Source organism: Perna viridis, chromosome 4, assembly GCF_037379345.1.
Source record: "Perna viridis isolate PV_CMFRI_1.1 ecotype Kerala chromosome 4, ASM3737934v1, whole genome shotgun sequence".
Lineage (NCBI taxonomy): Eukaryota > Metazoa > Mollusca > Bivalvia > Mytilida > Mytilidae > Perna > Perna viridis.
In genome coordinates, this window is record NC_142448.1 from 9,191,319 (window position 1) to 9,218,275 (window position 26,957).

Genomic DNA, 26,957 nt, shown 5'->3' on the forward strand with positions numbered 1-26,957 from the left:
AATCCCTCTCAAGAAACTGTGATGACACCGACAGATCCAAGTGAGACCGGTCCACAGCCGATGACACCGATAAGATTATTGTTCAGTCCTTGTATGGTAAACAGAACCCTCTATGTCAAGTTTATACTTTTACGCCCTCGGGTTGAGATGCGTGTTTATGTATTGTTGTTTCTTGTATTTTGTTTACTTCACTCACTTAACCATGATTTGATTGGTAGCACGGCTTTTAGAAAGACGTTTTGCTGGTATATGTTCCAATACAATATAATTCTATGTAATTGATAACTTTTGTTAACCTCTCAAAATTATTAAATGCAATAAAAACCTTACCACCCTCTTAGCAACGGAGTTATTTTAGCTATACCATATATAAAATGGTTGTAGTCGAAGCAATAATACACAGAATATATGAATAATAATGAAAAATGAGAAATAGTATAAATATTATAAATTGTAATTATATCAAATTATCACATGACATTTTTTATATCACATGTATTATTAGCACAAGGTTTGATATTGGCCCAAGAGCGATAGCACGTTCATATCACTCACAGTTTTACGTTTTGTATTATAATATTCTTCATAGACTCTATACATTCCATGGCATCGTCAATCTCCATTTCCATCCTACTAGGTTGTTCGTCTGCTTCGTCGCTAGACGCGATATTGTAAACAAATACGATAATTGCCGAGCCTTTAGGGAAAGGGGTGTAATATCACTTACGGAAAGCCATGTAATATCATTCCGAAGCATGTAATAACATTTTGATATCAGCTCCTTAGACAATCTTGAAAAATATCAAATTTTGGCCCTACAACTTGCTTTATTATACAGTAAAAAACGAGACTTATTTTCTATAAGTATATGATAAAACTGAATACTTGTCATCAGCGCGGGACTGACTGCGACCTATGGGACGAAAATGAGCCCTATCCTAGTCCTTAAACAAACAAACCTTTATGTATCTATATAATAATACAAGTATACAAATACAATAATATTACTGGGTCAGTGCATGAATACTGGAGAATATCATCCGAGTAGATATTTATATTGCACGAGTTTACGAGTGCAACATACATTCTACGAGGGATAATATTCCCCGGTTTTGTTCGTGATTGATCAATAATCCTTTTAGAGCGTACTTCATCAGTTGGTTAACCGAGTAGAAGTTTATACTGCACGTGTTTACGGGTGCAATATACACTCTACGAGGGATCATATTCCACAGTTTTTAAACAATAATAGCAATATAATGTAATCTTGTTTAAAATTAAATTTTGTCATGGATAACGTCATAAATTTATAAATTTAATTAATTTATATTTGCACTTTAGCAATAAGGAAATTTATTGCACGCTGACTTTGCATTGCTTTCTATGGGGAAATCATATTTCCATTCAATAAAACTATAATACACTGTATTTATCGCGCAAGAAATTACTCAGACGGATACAAATAAGCATGAAAAGACATCTGAGTAATATTCAAGAAATGACGAGAGTAAAACGTTTTCGTAGCCTTTTATTTATATCTTACATAGATATGATTTCTTAAGCTTTGAAAAATCACTAATACAAACATAACTTATGATTTTCTTGAGAATCAAACCTACCTGAAATTGTAATTTTCAATTATCCACCACTGATGTAAACATACAACTAAAGTTATTATTATGTTACAAAACAGTTACAGAAGAAACATCAATCCTATATGCTGAGATAAAGTTATATAATCCCTCTCAAGAAACTGTGATGACACCGACAGATCCAAGTGAGACCGGTCCACAGCCGATCAAATTCACAAACAAAGGCGATTTAAATGAAGCAGAAATAGAATTTCATGCAAAATTTGTCGCTTTTGGTACACCTCCACCTCTGGATCCTGAACATTTTGTGACGTATTTTACTTATGGCATTGTTTATGGGCAGATGAAATTGGAATATGTAATAGGTAAGTTTGTACTCATTATAAAATAACAATTGACATTTCTAAATCAATATTAGTGAAAATTTTTTTTTTCTTACATTGTAAAGCAAAAGGAAAATAGTATTTCAGGAATGTTTCTAGTTTCTAGCTTTTTATGATCTAACCAGATGAGATAGTTCATTCCTTATAACTTAATTTCTAATACGATTCTAATAAGGTTCATTGTCAAACGTTGTCTTTTTTTTCTTTGGGCTAATTGAATTTCGAAGTGCGGTCCGATCGATGTTCATTACGTCACAGTACCAAAGCAAGTTATACACAAAAATTACATGCAAGAAAAACAACCAATTAAAAGGCATGCTACGAATCAAATCAGATTATTATTCAGTGGTTTAGAGAACTTTACCGAATGATTTTTACCGAGGAAAATGTTTACAAAATTCTGCAATTTTTAATCGACAACATATGTGTCCAGTGTAATGGACGCGCTTTTCAACAAGCGGTTGGCATTCCAATGGGAACAAATCGTGCTCTTTTACTAGCTGACCTATTCCTTCACTCTTATGAGGCTGACTTTATAGCTGATCTGATCCGAAAGAAAGAATATCCTTTGCCTAGATCCTTCCATCTCAGTTTCCGCTATATAGATGACGTATTATCTTTAAACAATCCTAATTTCGGGGATTTGATACATAGCATCTACCCCATAGATTGAGATAAAGGATACTACAGACACTGTGAAGTCAGCCACATATCTTGACCTACACTTAGAAATCGATGGTAAAGGCAAACTATTGACCAAAATTTACGACAAACGTGATGACTTTTCATTCAAATTGTTAACATTACTTTCATCTGTGGCAACATCCCTTCAGCACCAGCGTATGGAGTGTTCATATCACATACCCCGTACTTGACTTTTTAAGAGCAACTCGGCGGGTGATTCTAGAAAAGCAGAGGACCTTACCCTACCGGTGCACCTGGTCCATGCTCCCAGTTTTTAGTGGAGTCCGAGTTACTCATTTGCTTTTGTTACTTTGTATGTATGATTTTAGTTACCTAATGTTGTGTATGTCTGTTTTCCATGTCTTTCTTTGTCCCTGGATTGCATTCTTTTGATTACCGCTATAACCTTGGAAGCGCGCAATGGAGGTACCTGAGATATTTGAACAGAAGAGAAATCTTTTTACATCTACAATAAGAACATCACTCACGGGTATTACAACAACATTGAGTTACACGGTACAATGGGATTATATTACTCCTTATTATACCTGTCTACAAAAATTATTCGGACTCACAAATAGATGTAACGGATGTCACCGATCAGGTGATTATAACTTTGCTAAAGCCATTTATCATTAACAGTTAGTTATCTTATTCATTAAATTAAGAAATTCTCTTGAATTTTCAGTAAAGTTCGAAAACCCAGCGTACAATAATATCAGTCCTAAAATGAAAAATGATATTTGAGTCAGATATATGTAGCACATATTTAAGAATTCCGTCTATTCTATGTTTTGATTGAGAAACATTGAGCATTAACGAAAGGACTAAACCTTTAATAAATCCCGAAGAACTACTTTTATTGGAGTAAGTGTTACTGTTATTTAAAATTGTTGTCCTTCTGTCCTCACCTTGTGTTTCGTGCTTTGTTGTATGTTAGTTTCTTTTGACCTCTCCAGAAGTTAATAATGTTTAAATGGAAATCATGGTCAGATGATTTAGTTGGAGTGGATTTTTATGAGTATGAAATATACAGCCTAGCTAATTATGGACCAGTTCTCAGAGAAGCAAACAAGTTGTTTCATTCCAACGGGACAAATCTTAAGGAGGTATGGATATTGCAAAAAGTAACAAGAAAAACAACAAAAACAAAAACAAAAACAAAACAAAACAAAACAAACAGAAAAAAAAAACAAAAACAAAACAAAAAAAAAAATAAAAAAAAATAAAAAAACAAAAAAACGTATCATTGTCTAATACCAAATTGAAAAAAAAACTTGTTAACTGCGGTTACAGTTGTTTTATCTGTTCCTTTTGTTGTGTTATTAGGCATCTTCACTTGTACTCTTACTTTGTAGCGATGAAGACGCTTTGTAATGAAATTAAGCATTGTCATACCGATAAATTGAAAACTACCCCAGATGAGGACTCTTGAAATTAGGCATGGTCATTTCGATTTTTTATCACTCCCCCTAGGCATGATAATGGTGTTTGTATGTACGGTGACCCGTGCCCACACGAGCTTGTGTGGCACAAATCTACCTCGTACCAAAGTCCTTTTTTTGTCATATTCTTGGTTTTAAAGCTACATATTTTTTTTCTTAAGGGTGAATTTAATGTAACACAGCCAGGCATGTACTCCATTATCGTCACAGCTTTTGATAAGGCTGGCAAGTATAAGTCCACGAGATCCTTATTGTTCTTTGATGATCAGTCAGTAGTAGAAAAAATTCAGGGAGAGCACCCTGGATACCAACCGGACATGGGTAGTCTTACAAACAAATCTACTTCATGTCACGTGGCCTGGAAGATTTATGAATGAACGACATGATTTGAATAAATGGCTATTTCCAGTGGAAAACAACAGTCACGTAGACAACTTATATGACGACTTCTTTGAACGAAGGACTGTTAAGTTGTTTACTAATGTCAAAGGTATTAGTTCGCCAATATTTACACTTAACTTTGGCTTAAACATACTTTCTTGTATATCTAAAAGGAAAAAGAAACGAGCATTGAATTAGAAAAGTTTTGTTATTTTGTTTTATACATGTTGTGTACATAGGTACAAGTGGTGAAACAAAACTTTTTAATGTGGTTTCTTTAATCTCCTATAACCAATCGAAAAAAAAATTGTCTTGAATGATTTTGAAATACACAATGTTTGTTTTGCATATCGCCAAGACGCAAGACTAACGTGCTTTTTATATAATTTGAACTGATATCTACGTGAATAAAACCCGATAATATAGATATTTAATTGTGCTTCGGTTGTAGGAGTTGTTAAATTCGACGTTAACTATACAGTATCCGGTGAAGATGTCAAGTCGTACAAAGCCTACACCAACGTGATAGATATTTTACAGGAAACGGAAGTGCTTAACGTCGTTTGGGAAGATGGCGAGAAACTAGACATCTTCGTTAAAGCAACAGACATAATTGGAGAATATATTGAAGATTTTATTACAGTATATCGGGATGTAACCTATCCAATTATAGGAAACTTATGGTTGTCATATGGGAATAAAACAGAATTATTTGTACACCGTTTGGAGGACTTTACAGAAATGACGTGAGCAATTTTAAGTTTTCTAAAACAAATATACAATCAATTATTCTGATTCTTGAACACAGAGATCGCTTATTTTTAAACAGAATACTGTAAAATTACCACTGGATTGAAACTATTTTCATTGTTTTGATCTTGACGCAAAGTTAAAGATTAATCTTAAATATGTACTCTTGTAAATGCTGAATTTCACGTTTTTGATCTTGATTCTTCGGTTTTTATTTCTTTCTAACAACAGGTTTGAATGGGATACTTATGATTACCACAGTGGTCTCCATAGCGCTCATTGAAAATTATACGACAATTTTACAGGAGGTGAAATTCTGCATGGAAATTCCCATCTCCTCGCTCAAGGCAATGCAGATGTTTATATTTTCAACTCAAATTTACATATGCCTTACTTAACAATTATAGGTTAAAAAAGTACGACAGATGGAACATGCATGACTAAATTCCATTGGGTGAACCTATGAAGAATTTAATCTCTATTAAATGTACTACTTTCATGACTAAGATGATCAGATAACATCGTTTTTACATAGATTTAGAATATTTTTTCGTAAACGCAGATATTTCAATTCACTCTTTACAGTGGGAGAGACTGAATCTTAGATCAATATCATTGTTTGTATGATTAAACAAATTCTAAATATTCCTAATTTCGTGCCATTGTAAAAACAGATTAAACTTGATTAAATCCAAATATCTTGACCTACACTTAGAAATCGATGGTAAGGAACTATTGACCAAATTTTACGAAAAACGTGATGACTTTTCATTCAGAATTGTCAACTTTCCTTTCATCTGTGGCAACATCCCTTCGGCTCCTGCGTATGGAGTGTTCATATCACAACTCATGCGTTATGCCAGAGCTTGCCGAAACTACGCAGACTTTTCGTATCGCGCTAGAACTCTAACAAATAGGCTTCTGGAACAGGGTTATGTTGCTACAAGATTGAAGTCATCACTACAGAAGTTTTATGGTCGTCATCATGAACTGGTGGATCGTTATGGTGTATCCATCAGCACCATGAAAACTGATTTATTCAACGGGTCATAGTTTTCCTTTCCTCGTTTGTCGACCCCGGACTTGACTTTTTATTAGCAACTCGGCTGGTGTTTCTAGAAAAGCTGAGGACGCTTACCCTACCGGTGCACCTGGTCCATGCTCCCAGTTTTTAGTGGAGTCCGAGTTGCTCATTTACTTTTGTTACTTTGTATGTATGATTTTAGTTACTTTATGTTCTTTGTTGTGTATGTCTGTTTTCCATGTCTGGTCTTTGTCACCTGGATTACATTCTTTTGATTACCGCTATAACCTTGGTTCCCTTGATTACTCTATCACTTTTATTGTAACTATTATTTCATACTTATCAGAAAAAAATGTAACATTTTTTTGTCAAGAATATAATTTCATGTGAAGACCTCTACGAGACTGCTCCTGGTGGCCCTAATTGTTACTGTACATTATATCATGTATGTTCCATCGACATTTCCATATTAAACCTGAAATAGTATTCGAAACTGGGCTTGGTCAAGGAAAAGACAAGGGACTCCTCGAATCGGATTGTTTTATAGAAGTTACTGTTCTTAACCAGGCAATGTTGACTTCAGTACTTACTCGAAAGGTAAATAATTTGATTTCCTTAAAGGGAAAGATCACCTTTGCATTAAGTTATGAAAAATCATACACATGTAACCAAAATAAATAGCCTTTAATGCAAAATGCAAAATCTTTGATGTATATATGTGAATAGCTATCTTGTAAAACTCTTTTATTTTGAAGGAATCGGTAATGTTGATCACAATCAGACTTGGTTTTTACCGATAGCTTCCGAAGTCGGTTTGGTACTGATACAAGTACGACACGTACGATATATTTATATGTAAACAAATAATATTCAATAAATATTTTTACGATCTTGTTTTTCTCTTCACCAAAACAAGCTGTCTTGTCAATCTTATGATTGCACAATGATATTACAGAAATATTCAACCAGTTTTTTGACCGGCAATACGAACACTCTTCGGAAGTAACCATTAAAGTTTCCTAAGAAATACTAGTCTTCTAGCTGCAAATACCATTGTTCGTCAATATTGTCTGACATTAGCTAAGACGTGCTTTAGTCTCTTCTTCTGTGTATTTTGGATTGAAATTATAAGGGAAAAGTCTTAAATTTGCGCTTTCTTTGGACATAGCAATGGGTTACCTATGTAAGGTGTAATCTTGAGCGGTCAATAATTCCTTACCAAGTTAAACTTGGATTCATAGTAGAATATGTTGTTCACAAAGAGATATGACAAATGCTATCTGCTAGTCACGATGAGGAATTAAAAAATATTTTCTTTAACTATACACCTTGGGTTTTGCTTTACTTAACACATATAAAGGTGGTTAACTATACACTTGATCTAGCAAACACATCAATTGTATCCCCATATATATTGGAATTTTCAATATCAGTTATAATATCTACTGGCACTATCAATCAAATGGAATAACAAAGTCCTATATCACACACATTCTTAGGCACAAATTAATAGAATAATCAGATCCTTGGAAAACGGTATACACAATACAACATGAATGACTGAACGAAATGCTAGCAGCACAAATATAAACTAATGAAGATATTCACTTCGACGCTACAGTATTCACAACACAATATAAATCCAATGGATAGTTTCACTAAATTCTGAATCTTAGAATTAAATATAATTGTCTTTTATCTCATGGAATTCACTATTAAATCTAAAGGAATTACTTACACAGCACAATATAACACACAAGTGAATACGTCAGGCTTGATCAGCACACATTGACACTGAATCGCTGATGATTTACCCTTTTATACTACCAGGCTAGATGACCATCATCCGGTTTAACACAACTCAAACATGTCAAGGGTAGCCAGGATAGAAAAATCAGTCGACTTCACAAAATGGATGTTTTGCTCTATTACCTTTAACGTGCTCCGTAATCAGTGGAAAAAAAACTTTTAAAATATTAGAAAGATATCTCGAAATCCCGTATCTTTCCCCCCATTACAATAAATAATATAAACAAAACGGTAAACATACAAACAAGTAAGTCTATTATCGCTACACCTATTTACTTTCACTTTACAAATCGACATCGTTACGTCACAGCTCAACCGGTGATTGTGGCACCCATATGCGCGGGAACTTCATAATTATGAATCGTGATTAATTAGTGAAGAAAAGGGTTTTAAACCTTTTTTCAATTCCGATTCTCATGAACACTTTACAGATTAGTTTCGATATTCATAATTTGCATAATAACATAGTTTTCTCCTTTAGCAACTTAAATAAAAAAAAAAAATAAAAAAGCTTGTTATCCAAGCTCGCCTTTAATATATTGGAATTGAAAGACATCAATTGAAATATTTACTTGTATATGGAGAAGCTGAACAAGTGTCGCCACTTTTTGTCAAAGCCAATGGACTCATATAACTATAATTTATTGTTCGGAATTCTTTTAAGGAAAGCTTCATTTTTATTTAAATGTTTTTTTCTCTCGCAAAAACCTAAGGCTTACTTTTGTCGTCTATAAGTTATAACCAAATCCCATATTCATTTTGACATTAACTTCAATTTCAAGTGTTTCAAGGAAATTATGAAGATTCAAAAGGAAAGAAATTTCAATAAAAATATATAATCGTATTTCAAATTAAAAATAACCAAGACTGTGTCAATTTCTTTGGAAGATAAACCATTTTGTTACAGATAAATATTAAAACTAGTCCACCACAACCACGCAGTGTACATGATGGTGTAACAGGAAGTCCAGAAGTCGACTATCAACAAGGATTTAACATTAAACTTTCACTGGGACGGGTTCTTTGATCCAGTGAGTGGAGTAAAGTCTTACAAATACATAGTGACAAACAGAATGTTTTAACAAGTAATCAGGTACATAAATTATTTTATCTAAGGCATAGATGAAATGGTTTAGAACATCGATGACCAACGTTTTGCGCTTTTTCTTAATTATTGAGGTCTTACGTTGGTTTATTTGATAACAAACACACAAAACGCACTTGAAGGAAAACATAGCGATTTCAAGAGTTGTTTACTTCATCTCTTGTTGTTTCAATAATTCTAAAGCCATAACTCTGCTCTTAGTTTTTACATATGGATAAAGATACCAATATTTACTTTACAATTTTTATTGTATGTCATCGATTCATTTCGTTGATAATGTCAGTATCTTTATCCGATAAAAATTATATTAACATGCAAATAAAACTCAAGTATGCGTTTTGCACTCGTCAAATACATTTGTCCTTATCTGTTCAACATTATTTTATTATAGAAAGAAGAAACCACAGTAACCTCTGTCAGCCACACAGCCACTGTAGAGGGTGCATACTTTATTACTGTGGTGGCTATGAACAGAGCAAACGATGCTTCGTATGTTGTATGTTCAGATGGTGTCACCATAGTAACAATTACACCATCTGTAAAAAAAATGTCGTTGTTTAGGGAGGAAAAACAGCCCCGCAACTCATTGAAGACATGGGTGGTAAAATGTGGATTTTGGGAAAGAATATGACACGAGCCCCATATAATCATTCTTTAGGCTGTAGGTAAATACATAATAATCGACTTACTTCCCTGACTTTTAAAAGTTATATTTTAATAAACAAATTCGTCGGATGGGTTTTCGAACATATTAAGTGTTTCCAGAAACTCGGTCATCTTTAGTGACATGTAAGCAGCAGCTTCTGACATCCAATTCTAACCTGTTACAGATTATTCCCCAAACATCTCAAGTTTGTATCATATCTTTATTAGTTTTATTGGTTTTCATATACACAAGCCTATGCTAACTTCCTTTTAAAACTAAAAGATTTTAGAAAATATTATATTACATGTATGCAGACAGATTTTCTAATTCACCGAATCAAGTATAATATCATTCGTTCGTTTAAGAATATATATATGTTATTATAACTAACATTTAAGTAGAATCATAACGATTTTATATTGATATAATGTTCATAAAGAAAATACAAAGTATAAACATTCTATATAAGTTTCCTTACCTCCTTAATTTCAAATTTTCAGTCGGTAAATTTTACTAAGCTCTTTATTTCAATTGTTAATCGTACCAAAAGTACATTGTCAGGAAAACAATACTTATTCTGTATAATCTGTTAACTTTGAGTAAAGTGTAACCAGAATATGAACCTATTGTAATTGCCTGAGCTATAGTGGAAGGTTTGGACCCATTGCTGTAAAATATACCCGCTGCAACGTTTGCTCCAGTCCCTAGTCAGGACCCTCAAGCTTATTTAAGGACCATTCACTGAAATGGTATATTGGCAGTACCAAGGGCTATTGAAAATCCAACTATACCTTATCTTCTGTTTTTACGTAATTTTATTCTACTTTGTTTGCCACATTGGTCTGTTTCATTTTTCTCACACCTGGAACATTTACTAAGGTTTTAATTCACCTGAATTGTTCTTTTAATCACAAAATCAATCAAATAATAATTTTTATCTAACTTAAGGACACACTAAAGACCGAACAGATGTTGCAGGATACCAACCACTGAATTATAACTCTAAATGTTTGCCAACACTTTCACCAGCATGTACAGCTATCGATCTATCTGTGTTAGATTCTGAGTTACACGCTCATCACATGTACTATGTGACGATTGCATGGTTAAGCACATCAAAGACGTCTGAGGGTTATATACATGATGTCCAGGTGCCTTCAGTGGGTGTTGTTTATGACATTAATCCAAACGATATTAACAATAAAGATGTTATGGTATGTTTCACTGTGTTGAACCATTAATGTGATAAACGCGATAGCTTTTTATTCCTTATTGTCAATTTTCCTTTCATTTGTGGTAACATCCCTTCAACACCGGCGTATGGCGTTTTCATATCACATACCATACTTTATGCCAGAGCTTGCTGTAACTACTTGCTAGACTTCTTACAGCAATGCTTCTGGAACAGGATAATGTTGCTACGGAAGTTGTATGGTCGTCATCAGAAACTCTTGGAATGCTATGGTGTAACCATCTGGACTATGAAAATCGGTTTGTTCACCGATTCATATTGTACTTTCCTCTTTCGTCTACCCTTGACGTGACCTCCTATGAACAACTCGGTGGGTGTTTCTAGATTAGCAGAGGATGCTTGCCCTACCGGTGCATCTAGCAAATGCTGTAAGTTTTTATTTACTAATTTGGCTCAAACGGCCACGTAAGCTATTGCAATCAGTTGGCGTCTGTCTTGGTCGTCCATCGTCGTAACGTATTTTTTAGCTCTTCTCTTCTGACACTACCAAGCAAATTAGAACCAAAATTAGTAAGGATGTTTCTTTTTGTATTCTGTATCGAACGAATATTGGGATTTTTTATCAGTCGAAAAAGATGGCCATCACACTAAAATAGAACGTAGGAGGCAGACAGAAGTTTTTCGCACATATCATAAAAATCGCAAGGTTTAACCCAATATTTACTACTATGAAATATTTCTGATCTGTCGAAAAACATGGCCGCCGTTTCTGAAAATAGAATAAAGAGGTCAGACAACAGTTTTTTTTTTCAAAATGGTTTGGTTAAGTCAAATTCTGACTAAAGTAAATGATTTGCATAATGGGATCTATCTGCGGTGAAATTTTCATGTAGATCTGTTGAGCAACGTTAAAATAATTGCCCTTCTTTGATATGTTACTATAAAAATGTTCTTCTTAGTGGGAGAATTTAAAGAAAACTGATATGATTGTTCCTTAGGTATGAGCATTAGGAGAAATTTTATCAATGAAAATATACGACAGATTTTACAAAAATTTAATGTTGATTATCGAGCAATGTAAGAGATTTAGGCCCTCTAGAGCCTCTAGTTGTCCGGGGAACTCATTTACTTTACTTTTGTTTCTTTGTACATATTATTCAATTTATGTCATGTTCTTTGGTATGTGTGTTTATTGAGTTTATTTCATTTTACTGATTGAACAAAAAATGAAATGTATCAATGTCCATGCAGTAGGTATATACATCTGATCAGATGCATAACCCAATTAGAACAATTGATTTATCTTACATGAAGTAATAGATGTCGATTTTCTGGAAGAATCTGATGCCTTGGCTGTACAATGGAAAGGTTTTCGTCATCCTCATCTTCCTGTTATGTACATAGTCTGTTTAGGAACAACTCGTGGGGACTGTGATGTCACCAAAAGAGAAAACATTGATGATTCTATCAATCGAATTATATTTACGAACCTGAAAATTGTCTTCTTTCTTTGGTATGTTTGGGTTTACGAATGAGATTTTGAACGGGATGATAATTTTGGTGGTTACGGTGTGAATCAAAGTTCAAAAGTTACAAAAGTTTTGTACAAAAACCGTACAAAAATATTATACAGACAAGGAATTCATGCAGAATGAGCATATTCGATGAAATGTATTACAAACAAACTTCCGCCTTCTTATTGTCTCAATACCCTTCTCTATTTCACATACTACCTAAAGGTTGAATAAAAGTGAGATCTTATAGTTTATCCATAATTTTTTTCAAAATAACTGTCTGTCGATGTGTTGTTATTGTGTTCTTTGTTTTAGTTGGTTTACTGATATTTGTTCATTATGGACCGTATGTATGCTATACCTCATTCTACTTAAATTCTATATGCATTTCGCACGAACTAAAATGAAGTGTAAACATTGACATGATTAAACTCAGAAATGATATCAAAAAATGCATGTAACTATAAGATTTGAACTGAAGTGGGTTATGTTTAAAATTCATGAAAAAAATGTTTCAGAAATATTATTTCAATGTGAAAGCCATTACTTCAGCTGGTATAGTCGAGTCATATTCTGATGGAGTAATGGTTGTTGACATCGGAACTAAACTATCAGGAATCTCGATACACGACGGTCCCGTTTGCACTTGTACGTAGAAACATGTTATGTTTAGAGTGTGCGGAAGATGATAAAAAGTTGTTTTGAATTTGCAGACTATTTAAAAAATCATTCAATAACAAAGTTTTTTTCAATTTAACACAATAACCGACTTAGTGAATCTAAAACAGGCTTAGTATGAAAGTATAGAACGCGAGATGAATAATTTTTAAAGTCACTTTAAGTGATGTCACAAGCCATTAATTGACTCATCCGTGAATATTTCCAATAGAAAACCACATGAAAACTGAATATGATTCATCATTTAAACTTCTATACAATTCAGTTAAACCAGCCATTCTGGTTCGAAATTCATCTGTTATTTTGAGGTCAATAGTATTAAAATATAATAATAAGTTCTATAGATTATTCATAAATACAGAAACAGTATTCCATTCAGAAAACTATCACATACATACACACAAATATATTAACAATATACCAATAATGATTTCAATATGTCCATGAATAATTTTAGTTTGACTGGTAACAACCCCCGTCATATTTCATTGAAGATGAAACAAGACTAAATAAAAGTCATCATACAAATGTAAGTATACAAATCAAATTATTTTTATTTAAATTTGAGCCTGCGAATATTATTACTTCAGAAGTTCACGATACACAAATTCATTTTCATGTTTTACCCGTTTTACTTGCACAAATCAACAGCTACATCAGTAAGCCATCAATAAAGCAGATAAACTTTAATACATGTCATTAAGGTTTAATTGTTCCAGATTTGTACTGTGATAATTTGGTTATAGGGTATTTTGAAGGACTGTCTACAAGATATTGACTACCAAACTTCAACGACTACGTTGTTTGCTAAGTGGGATATTTCCAGAGCTTTACACGATGTTATCAGAAATTCCTGGATATATGTAGATATACGATCACCTGTTGGAGGTAAGGGAAATAAAACAATATGCATGCACACAATGTTTATCTTTGAAAGAATAAACATATTGTTTAACTTACATACATGTATATTTGCAAAGTGCGGCCTACATTTAAATCAACTTGTTTATGTGAAACAAGCCTTTTTACCAGTAATAATAGACGTTATTACCCATACATGTACCATGCATTTTACACCTATTGACCTATTGCTAATACACAGACCAACATCAACATTAAAACTTGAAACTGGCTTGAAATGATATGACCCACTCTATGTTCATATAAACATACATACTTTTACACAGACTACTGGAGTACATTTATTGAGTATAGATACATTGGGAGTCATCATGTATCAGTACTGCGGAATTTAGATATTCAGCCGGGAAGAACATACCGGTTGAATATACAATTTTGTTCCAACAATCTTTGCTTTCCTCCATTGAGAAGTGATGGTGTTACAGTCATACCTACTGCTTCAGCTACAGGCTCTATAAAAGTTCAAGGTAATAATAATAGATAAGTTGAAGGTAATACTTATCAATATGGTAAGTAATGACTTAGGTTACAACATTAAAATTTTGTTAAAGATTGATATTATTCAGTTATTTAGAATTTTAACCCCAAAAGTGTACAATAATAGACATTATCGATAGCTTGAGTTATTTTTAATATATTCTGAATTTAATGAGGGAGGTTTTTTCTAAATAAATTAAAAAGTATTTTTTATAATATGATAAAATTTATTGTTGTTATTTTTTATTTTACCTCACCATTAATCAAAAGATTGCCTGATGAAAGTGTTTCCATGGATCAAACTGATTCCGCTTCCAATTCAGACACCGTATACAGTTTACGGTAGCAGACATAACCTGTTAGTTGTTATGGGTGTGTTTTTATCATACCAATATTTATATTTTGTTATTATTTTACTACTCTATTGACCTTAAATATAGAAACAAAAGTATTTATGCACTGGAAACAAATGATTCAATAAACTGTACGTAATATATCTCTTTCCTTATATTTGTTTGAATTAATTATCTTTAAGATACCAATGACTTAGTATTTAGTTTGTATTGTAGATGACAGTCCTTACTAAACAAATGTATGACCCTTATATAGATGACACAACGGAAGCGAAAGAAGCGATCGACTTCTATGAATGGGCAATTGTCGACGATTCAAGAGAAGCAGGTGTTTATAAAAAGTGGGAAAGTGTTTCAACAGTACAACGTATAAATAATGCTCCTGTGAGTTATTTTAATTTTGAATTGCCATGTAATCAAAATATTTACCTTTCTGTAATATAGTTTTTGTATGAACGGTATTTTATTTCTTCTTACCGTAATTAAAAAGAAAGTGTGAGTAACTATCAATCAGTCGATAATATTTCTATCGAGCGTTTACTTAAGATTGAAAACATGACTCTTTTTTTTTCATTTTAATAAAAAAAAACCAAACGAAAAAAATGAATTTCTGATACTAAGAGTCATTGAAAAGATTACGAAAAATACAAGAATTGATTTTTAGGTAAACTTTGCCATCATGCTCGGAGAATGTATAGATTTTACTAAGTGTAAAAGAATTGCTTTACGAGGATACAATAAAGCTGGCGTATGGAGTGGAGTTCAGACAGAAATAAAAAAAAATGTCTCATAAAAGATGACTATAGCCAGATCATCCCAAAGACAGTAATTGACGTCACTGGAAGAAATGGTAGGTACAATATGTATGCTTAATTTACATTTATAATGTGTTGTCAAATTCATGTCAGCTATATTACGTCTGCCAATGAACCTATATGCGATACAGTGTTTGATAACATAAAGAATAGAAAAGAATGGACTAAAATTGATATTTTCTAATAAAATGTGTTAACATAGTTTTACGACAAATAAAATGAGAAGAAATAGCTTTGGAAAACCAAATTACTAAATAAAAAAATCCTCAAAGGAAATTGAAATGAGGTAAGCCACCATGAGCTGATTGATAGTTGGGTTGTTTTTGACCATGGCTCAAATACACAGGTTAAAAAGGGCCTGTCCGGCCATTATTTATTTTTTTAATAAGTCACATTTGTTGGTACAAAGAGCATTACAAATCTTAAATCAAAAAACTTAAGATATTCTAATGTAGAAAACAAGATAATGATATTCTCTTGTGGAATTCTTCTGTGAAATATAACTTCTTGTATCTCTCAAAAAAGCTTGAGGTTAGTTGTAAGGAGAACCTGTGTCTAATTCAGAGACAAAATTGGTCAAACTTAGGTGAAAGTCAGTTACAAATTGAAAATAAACAATAGATTGAATAGAAAGTAAATTTGTTTTCTTTATGAATTCGAAAATTTATGTGAATTAAGAAATTAATTATAGTTTATGAGTCAATTTCATGGGAATGCAGATCTGTCACCGTCCAGATTTATCAATGTCAATTGCTAGTTTTAATTGGTTGGATTTACGAGTTAAAGCGAGACCTCAATGTTGCAGGTGCATATGATTCAGTTGAAGTTTTAAGTTGAAAGTTAAAGCTTGTAGTTTTTTCGTCAGAAATTTCTATACGTACTTAAAAAGAAATATTATTTTCTTAAGATTATACATATATACATATATAATGTCGTGTAGAAAATGAAAAGGCGACAATACAGACTGTTTATCATTGCATCCAACTAAAACCAATAAGTTGGATTTACAGAACAAACTTTCCAATATGGGAATTAATGTGCCAAGTAACTTTACACTTAAGCAAATGGAGGCCCTGATTCAGGAAAATAGTAGAACCTCAAGTAATAGTGCGGTACCCGTTGAAACTGAAAATTTAGATTATCTTCTTCATGTGACGCAAACAGTGACACAAAGGATTTACTCACTACCGTAAAAAAACTCAGTGAAACAGTGAAAAGACACGAGGAACTTCTTGAAGAGAGGATTAACATCCCCATGGCAATAGTTCGGGAAACTAATTCGGTAAATTCAATGATAGATCCATTTGCTGTTCCATCGCAGAACAAGGTTACGGATGGAATGTTCTCGCATTTGCATCCAGTGTCAACAACTCAAAGAAATCAGATCAAGGAAGGCAAGTACATTAATTTAACTTGTGACAGCTAATGAAACCAATGACATTAGACAGATAGAAGCAGATGGAACATTTATAACACTTAAGACAAAAGACGGCCGCTTACAAAGATATCTTTTACTTCAAGAATTTATCGAAAGCTTCAAAATCTACAAAAATGTTGTATGTGAAAATGAAAATCGACGTGTAGAGCTGGATAACTACATGCAAGATGTCATGACATTGCAGTAAAATTCCAGGGAAAAACTTTCTATGAATACCATAAAACATTTCTTATGAAATCCATCAAAAGCACAAATGGTTTGACAGTAGATTGGTCGGTCCGCGACGAAATATTTTACAATACCATTTGTATAGGAAAACCTATAACATGTTCTCACTGTGGTACCTCTTTGAACATATCAGAGATGTGTCAAGCTATGTCTTCCTACTTAAGTACTGTTCATCCATTTAGATCTAATGGGTAGATTAAGGCACGTCAATTGCCTCTAAGCAGAATGACACCGGGAGATACGGTCGTCCATAATTGTTTTTGCAAAGGTAAAGAGGTCTGTAACCATTTTTTAGCCAGCTATTGTGCCAGAGGCAATCTTTGTCGTTATTCGCATGTTGAAACTAATCAATTGAACAATAAGTCTGCTAATCAACAGGTATAGCCTTTTATACCCCAGTCAAAATCAAGCAAGGCACCTGCATCTAAACGACTTCTTGCTAGTGATGTAGCTTTCAAAGCAAGTACTCAAGTTGACGTCTCAAGACTAGGTTTTGAATTACGAAACCATCCCAACACTAATCTAATTCAGTTTGTAATTCATAGTTTTACCAACGGGTTTTTAACAGGCTTGTCAGCATCTACTTTTGAATGTAAAAAATTATTATCAACTTAGAAATATCCAGATGACGTATCTCGGCTAATAGAACCGGAACTGCAAAATGACTTTATCTTTGGTCCATTTAAAGAATCACCTTTTAGAATACATAGAGTTAGCCATATTGGAATCGTAGAAGGAAAGTATTCAAAGAAAAAGCGACTTATTCTCGATTTATCAGCTCCCCATAATAATTCCTTACATAGAAGTCTAAATGATCTCATAAACAAGGAGGACTTCTCTCTTTCTTACATTCGAATTGATGATGCCATTAAGATTATTAAACAGTGCGGTAAGGGCGCTAAATGTTACAAAACAGATACATCAAATGCGTGGAAACTTGTACCGGTTCACCCTAGTCTATGGCATCTGTATGGTTTTAAATGGAATGATTATTATTATTACTTCTATACGAGACTTGCTTTTTGTTCACGTTCAAATCCAAAAATCTTCGATTATTTTTCGTCATTAATTTGTTGGATTTTGCAAACGAATGACAATAATCTTTTCAACGCAAACAGAACAATGCAACGTTTACTTTATGTGTTTGAACGTTCCACTTGCTTCCCACAAAACAGTTAGACCGGTCACAAAAAATGAATATTTAGGTATCATATTAGACACTGACAATATGCTTGCAAAGCTACCTGAAGATAAATTATGTCGAATTAAATACTTTTTGTTCTCGTTTTTGAACGACGGACATGTACCAAACGAGAATTTTTTATGTCTTTTATACGATTTTAACTCTTCAATGAGAGTAATTCCAACAGGAAAATCGTTTATTTCCTTTCTATTGAATATGGCACATTCCGTCAAAGAACTACGTCATCGTGTATCAATCACCACTGGGTGTCGACAAGAATTTGGATATGTGGCTTAAATTTCTCGATCGATGGAATTGTGTTTCTGTCGTCATAGACGATGATATAATTTCATCCGCTGATTATGATGTATACACTGATGCCAGCTAAAAATGTAGTTTCGGGGCATACCTTCAAAATCGGTGGTTCCAAGGAGCTTGGCCAAAAGAAATTATTCTTAAAACAAAAGAATTATCGATGGCTTACATGGAATTATATCCAATTGTTATTGCCGCTATGATATGGGGTCAGGAATGGACAGGAGAACGAATCCTGTTTCACTGCGATAATAAAGCCACAGTGTTTATTATCAAAAAATCTAGATCGAGATCTTTAGAAATTATGAAATTAATGAGAAGCCTTACGTAGTGTTCTGCAAAATTTAAATTTGTTGTGCATGCTGAATTTGTTTATGGTAAAAATAACAACATAGCTGATGCCATGTGCCTTCCCGTCACTCAGAAATTCTGAATAATTAAATCGTGCAATTGATAAATTATGGGATAGTAGTATTAATGATACTACACGCAGTGTATATTTATCAGGATTTAAGTGTCTGTGTCAGTTTATGAATTCCAAATTCCCGGCTCAGGAAGTTAAAACGTGTTTTAAACCATATTTCAGAGGATATCCTAATTTTATTGTGTGTCACATTGTCATTCGGTATTAAATTTGAAGCTATATTTAGCAGGAATTCGTTATTTTTGTATTTTTATGTAATCGTAAACCATTACTTGATATACATGGTTATTTTTTATTATGGCTAGAAAATATCATTGCTTATAATAGTGTTAACCAAAAGTAACCAATAACATATGATGTCGAAAACTGAGGTCATTGGAATGGTGTTGTAATTAAATTTTTTAAGACAAACACAATGATTTGTCCTTATTATCAACTGAACAGCTACATTGACTATAGACATAAATGCGGTGCATCAGATGATGACCCTTTATTTGTTTGCAGTAATGGCTATCCTCTCGATAGATCAACTTTTATAAGTAAACTAAAAACTTCCCTAAATCATTTGGGATTAGACTCGAATAAATACAGTGGACATTCCTTTAGATTAGGCGCAGCTACGAGGTGCAGTTCTAATTTCGTACAAGATAATATGATAAAGACAGTAGGTCGTTGGAAGTCAGACTGTTACATCAGGTATATTAGGACATTAGATAAAGATATTACTGAGGCTCTTCGACAAATGTGTAATTAACATTTTTAAACAATGCAATATTGTTACAATAGCAGAGACGTAATCTCCTATCTACTACATAAAATACTGAAATAATTTGGGAGATATTCGTTGCGTTACATGGCATCACCAATGTAACTACTCGTTTGGGCATTGTAAATGGATGTTCCATTCATTTATTGTTCCAAATTATTCACCCGAAATATTAGACGGCATATGCCTATAGGTATAAGCCAATCGATATAAGCCTTTAGGTATAAGCCCTTGTCTCGTGAAGCGCTCCGATGTTAATTCAGAACAAAACTGGTTACATTAATCAATTCACGAAGGTTGTCCCAAGTCGGGTGGTAAGATAAGAACTGGGTACTAGGCTGGGCCAGTGCTCAATAGTCCCACTATAATTTACTATCACTTAATTACTAGAGTTCTTACTTTACACTTAAATTCACAATGTTAGGGGTACCCCGTCCTGATACATTCGGGTGTCTGCTGGGTATGTTATTTCATTCCTCGTTACCTTTATATAACGTACACAAGGAATGTGCATTCTGAGCACACTGTCAGCGACAGAGGCCCATATTTGTGAATTTAAGTATTGATTTTATAAAAAATGTGTATTGTACGATTGCAGTTAAATGCATATTTGGTTCATATCAATAGAAGTTCAACCAAATGATGCTTTGACATTTTACAGAAACTACATTGATATTGTTATCCCCGATCCTTGATCTCATCCAGACATCATCAAATGTGGTCATACAGGTAAATTGTTACTATTAGAGTTGTAATGTTGATTATAAAAATAAAATATTACCATAATTATTACTAATAAATTTCATACATATACGATGTTACCAGAAGAATCATCTAGCGTTGAAAACTGCTTCAAGTAGTATCATCAAATGTGATCATAGAGATAAAATGCTTCCAGAAATATTATCAAATTTGGTTATTCTTGGTAAAATGGAACAATCAAACGAGACATGTTCCTGATAGTTTCATCAAATTTGTTCATTTTGCTAAATTAAGTAATAATATAAAAAAACATTGTATGAGTACATACATATATAATGGTATAAGCGAATAAACAAATGTATTAATGTAGGTACAACTTATTTACGTTAATTGGAGTGGTTTAGAAAACTGACTTGTCTGGAAATAAAACTATTATAGGTGTTTCACAAAAGGTAAAATACAAAAAAAGTATATTTTTTGAAAGATTTACAAACCTGAATAATAGGTCAACTTTAATAAAACTATCAAAAACAAACCACTCACATTTAAAACCCTATTTTCAAATATTGCTATTTTGATAATTCTTCGAAATTATTCTTTAAAATTAACTAATAAAGCTGTACTGTTACAAACTCAACTTAGGCCTGACGTGAAATTCAATAACATCTGAATTGACGGCATATAATATCTTTCAATTTTAGGAAACAGATATACAAAAATGAACATTTCAATGATTCTGATGAACTTATACATGGAAAACGATACGCTGTATGTGTCCATGCTGAAAGAAAGGAAATTCAACATGAAAAATGGACAGAAATATTAGATGCTGTATCGACCTGCAGTGATGGTGTAGTAGTAGACCTTACAGCTCCAATTGGAGGAAATGTCTGGGTGGGAACAAATAAGGATTTATTATATCAGGTGAATAGCTTATTAGCAAAATTCATACTACCCAAAGCTTTCAGAGATTAGCGGGAAATAAATTTGAAGTCATTGAATCGAATAATGAAACTCAATACACATAAACCAGACATATATAGACCAGACAAAAATAACATATATTAAATAGCATAATATTAATACTCTTGGCAACAAACAAAGGCATAGTCTGACGGGAGATATTACAAATATCATTATACCTGGTAAGAAGTTTATTCCAAACAAGGTTTTAAAGGTAGTTATTTGGTCGATATAAATAATGATATTTTGGATGCATATTTATGACACAGTGAATATAATGTTCCATGACGAAGGTCCGTTTCAGTCATAGATGATTATGATGTTCCTATTTACATTTCTTCAAACAAACATTACAATGACGCCAGAAAATGAAATCGTCAAAAAATCATACTAAATTATTTTTTTAAGCAAATAATTTTCGGCGGCCAAAGATAAAATCGAATACAGAACCTGAACACTAAGGAATGATGAGATCTTTCTGGCAGACTTTGAGCCTTTATCTGGTCAATTCATTGTCGTTTCAGCGTCGTACTTTATTGATAAGCACCACGTCAGCACTAACACTTGCCAAAATAACAAAATAAACTTAAATTTGTATTTTAGATTTTAAAACAATTTTTTGTCACAGACATCCTCGTCAGATATTTACGTTACATGGGATTCCTTTGTTGATGTTGAAGAAGAAGGGCATTCGATGCACTCATCCGGGATATCCCATTACTTGGTCTCTGTTGGTTTGTATCGTTATATAATGAATTATTAGATATTTACTCCTTGAAACTCGTGTACAGCATTTCGAAATTTTAAATAAATATAATCGGTATTACCTATAAATCGTATTAGTAACCTTTCATAAGCGTACACACATTTTAGTAATGTCTTTGTGTGCGTTTGGTTTTATTTTGTTTATGTTTAATTAGCATAGTTACTTTCCTGGTAAAACTTTATTAGGAAAACGATGCAGACGAAGACGAAATATTGTGTTGTGTTTATCAACAGTTGCGCGTAATGTAAATTTATCGAACTGGCCATTATTTTAGAACTGAAAAGCTAACCCCAAAAAGAAAATCCCAATTTAAGGAAATGACTATGTTATTGTGCAAGTCATAAATATCGAAACTACATGTAATCAGTTAAATATTCATGAAAATTAAATTGAAACAAATTAATTTCCTTTTCTTAATTAATAAATCGAGATTTATAATTAGGAAATTTGAATTTCCCGCGCCTATGGGCGCCACCATGACCGGTTGAACTGTGACGTCACGAAGTCGGTTTGTAAAGTGAAAGTAGATAGGTAACTGATCACGATGTCCGAAGATATCGCAAATTTGGGACTTTTCACCTATAATTTCAACCCAAAATAAAAGAAGGAGAGATTGAGGCACAACATGTATAAGCAAATGTCAGACATCATTGATGAACAACGGTATTTGCAGCCAGATGACTAGTATTTGTAAGGAATGGCTACTTGGGAAGAATGTTCGTGTGGCTGATTAAAAAAAATTAGAACATTTCTCTTTCACCATTCGTGCAATCGTAAGCTTGACAAGTCATCGTGTTTTTGGTGATTAGATAAACATGATCGTAGAAATATTTACGGAATATTCTTTGTTTATTTACTATTTGCAGTACTTGTATCAGTACCAAACCGACTTAGTGACGTCATAAGCCAATCGGAAGCTATCGGTAAAAACCAATAAAATCTGGCTATGATCTTCTTTCAGGTAGAGGAGTTCTGCAAGCTGGCGATCCCCTTATATTTCAAGGATTTCGAACTTTGCAATGGCCTTGAGCATTTTATAAAAGCGCATTTTGCATTAAAGGTTATTTATTTTTGTTTACGTGGGTTGATTAATCATAAGAGCCTAACTTAATGCAAAGGTGGTCTTTTCCTTTAACAAAAAAGATAAATGAAAAAGAAATAGTCATACGCATGACTATTAAAAAAAATAATACAACATTGTATCTTTTAGATTAGTGATAATTGTTATCTTGTTTGAAGGCTCTGTTAAAGATGGTGATGATGTTATTGACAAACGAAATGTTGGCATTATCAATCACGCGTCTTTCCACGGCCTGACCTTACAAGAAGACCACACATATATCATTTCTGTATCAGGTAAGTTTACTTTAACTGATTATCAAAATTGTTTAAAATGAGTTCAACTGCACTTTTAAGTCTTCGCAATGGAAGTTTGAAATCTCTGTCTAAACTTCTTAATTTCTGGCCAGTAGTTTAATAAGCATACAATTACATGAATGTTGTTGAATTTTATCATCAGGTGTTGATTTCATCAACCGAACGACAAAAGTCTATGCCAATCCCGTAACAGTAGATACTACACCCCCAGTAGTTTCATCAGAATCTATGTATATTGGTGGCAGAATTTGAACTAATTTAAGCCAGATAGAGATTTGGTAAATATAATTGCAGTAGAATGGCCTGATTGTAATTACTTAGAAATAATAAGTTCAAACGTATTTTGTTATATGAGACAATATATGAATTTTCTACTCAATATAAATTATAAATACATACATTAAAACTTGACTTCGTAAGGACAAGAACGTGCGGGTAACTATGCATTTTTTGTCAGATTATTTGAAAGGTTCCATATTAAAGAGTGTTCAATTCTATTTTGGTTCCATAAGATCGCCAGATAATACTTTTGGAAAGATCAGCTCTGTATTTGATATACAATGGTCATATAGAAGAGTCATCTTATCTAAAAAGCCACATTTACAAGAAGGATTCAAAATCGAAATAGTAATTGTTCTACACAGATCATAGTTCAGAAATATTGCTGAACAAACCAACTGTATAAGAATTATAATGTACGTTGACCGTGGTTCCTTTGCATCAGTTCGACCACTTGTTTTAGTACACTAAAATACCTGTTCAAACCCGATATTAAAGTTTTTTTTATACTTGCGTTTAATGTATCATTGTTATTAAAAGTCAACCGAAATATTTATTAGAATTGGTTATTGGAATTCATTATTGGAATTATGAATAAATGATATGAGATGTACTTAAGAACACTACAATTTCGTTCTAATCAGGATTAAAATGCATCATCTATCGTTTAAATTATTCATCCAATTATCATTAAAAGGCGGCTCTTAATTTCTGAACTTTCCGTTTGAATGATGAATGAATTTACAAGAATTGAGCTCTCCAGCTTCATGAAGATGCCCCGAATAACATTAAATTTGTATGTTCGTTGTATGAAGTAAACTAGTAAAGGGTACTTACAAAACGCTTCATACGTATTAATTATGTATTTGTTGCTTTCATGTGAAATTCATTTCCTTCTTTTTGTAAAACAAATATACACAACTAAAATAAATTTGTATCCTCCATTTTAAGCTGTGAGAGACAAATAATCACCATATAAAACATTATGTATGCTCATCATACGACATTACATGACAACTACGTCCATTTGGAATTATTTCATATATGTAACAATGCTCTTATTTTGAAGGCTGTATTACAGACAACCTGTTTATTTGAATATTTCATGACTGATTTTGTTGTGTTTAGGCATTCAACAAGGTCGGACTTTCAGCCAGTAAATCATCCGTAGCACTCATTTACGACATTTCATCTCCTGTTGCCGGACATGTCTATGATGGGAAATCGGACACAGTATCGCCTCACTCTAAAGATATAGATTACCAGACAGATATGATACATTTATCTGTTTACTTGGAGGGCTTTTATGATCCTCATTCAGTTATAAAGTGCTACCGTGTTTATATCGGAACTTTTTTCTGGATGTGATGATATCATGAAGGAACAAGTTGTAGGTGCTCAAACATGTAAGTATTTCAGTCCCGCACTTGTTTCTCACATTGAGTTTGGATATGTAAATACACTGACCTTAAAAGTTAAGCCCCGACCAAAAAATAAAACAAAAAAGAATTTTTCTATCTCATCGTTGTTGGAATGTATCAAAACATTGACTTCGATATTTCAAACAGACCAAGTGCAATTGAACAAATAAATGCATGAATGCAATCGTTCTTCATGAATTAAGAAATATATTTGTAGGATAGTAACCTCGTATAAAAATGTGATATAAGCCAAGGGGTATTGTGAGCACAGGTTAACATTTAATATTTTTTTTCAGATTTTTCCTGGTCTAATCATGTCGCCCTGGAGGCTGGTCGTAGATATTATTCTACAGTAACAGCATGTAACACCGGAAATATGTGTAAATCTGTGACATCAGACGATGTTGTTCAAGATGGCTCTGCTGAATATGACATCGAATTCTTGTCGGTTAGGTAAGTAAGCGTCTCTTTTATTCAAAGTTCAAGATAATATGTTTCATAACTACCTGTCTTGTAATAGATAATTTCTTTTTATTTTTGTTAAGATATTTTTTCAAATATCTTCCACAGATATAATTTCAAGTAAGTCCAATTTTAGTGTCTTATTTTGTTATTTTTGTCCTAATATCTTTCCAGGGATTACATAGCGGTAAAATGGTTCGGATTTAATGATCAACAGACTGATACAGATTACATTGTGGTTCGGGTTGGTACATCCCCAGGATCATTTGATGTTTATCACCCACGTATTATAAGTGAAACATATATGGTGATTATGACAGACCTACCAGCGCCTCTACCTCCAGGCCAGAAAAATAAAGTTAGCAAAATGTTGTAATATAAAATAAATTCAGTTTATGTTTTCAGATAAGTTAACATTCTCTTAGTTTCATATTTATGACCTCAGCTGGTTTATAAACAGAATCTACATCAAAGGGATTTCTTGTTGATGTGTCACCCCCAGATGTTTTGGAGCCACCAAAATTATCACGTGATATTGGCTAAATAACTGACGACACATCTGTCTTGAGATCTGCAATAAGATTCTAATGGGATGTTGAAGATAAACAGTCATCTAAACTTAATCTATAATTATTTTCCTTAGTACATTTGCTGTAATACTGCTATATAAAAATAACTTAAACGGTTATTCAATCACAGCAGTTCCCGTAATTTACATGAATACAAAACAAAATATCATTGTCGTTGGTACTTTATTTAAATAATAAGACGATGCAATGGATAACACAATATACAATGTGTCAAATTATTTTACATAAATGGAATACTGAGAGAATATACGCTGACTGGTTTAGAGTTACATGA

The 26,957-nt window shown here is 32.9% G+C and overlaps 1 pseudogene; it reads left to right on the forward strand.

Annotated features, from left to right (window-relative positions):
* The window catches only part of LOC148618754 (uncharacterized), a 36,545-nt pseudogene extending 9,909 nt beyond the window's left edge, over nt 1-26,636 (forward strand).
* Nucleotides 26,637-26,957: the final 321 nt, after the last annotated feature.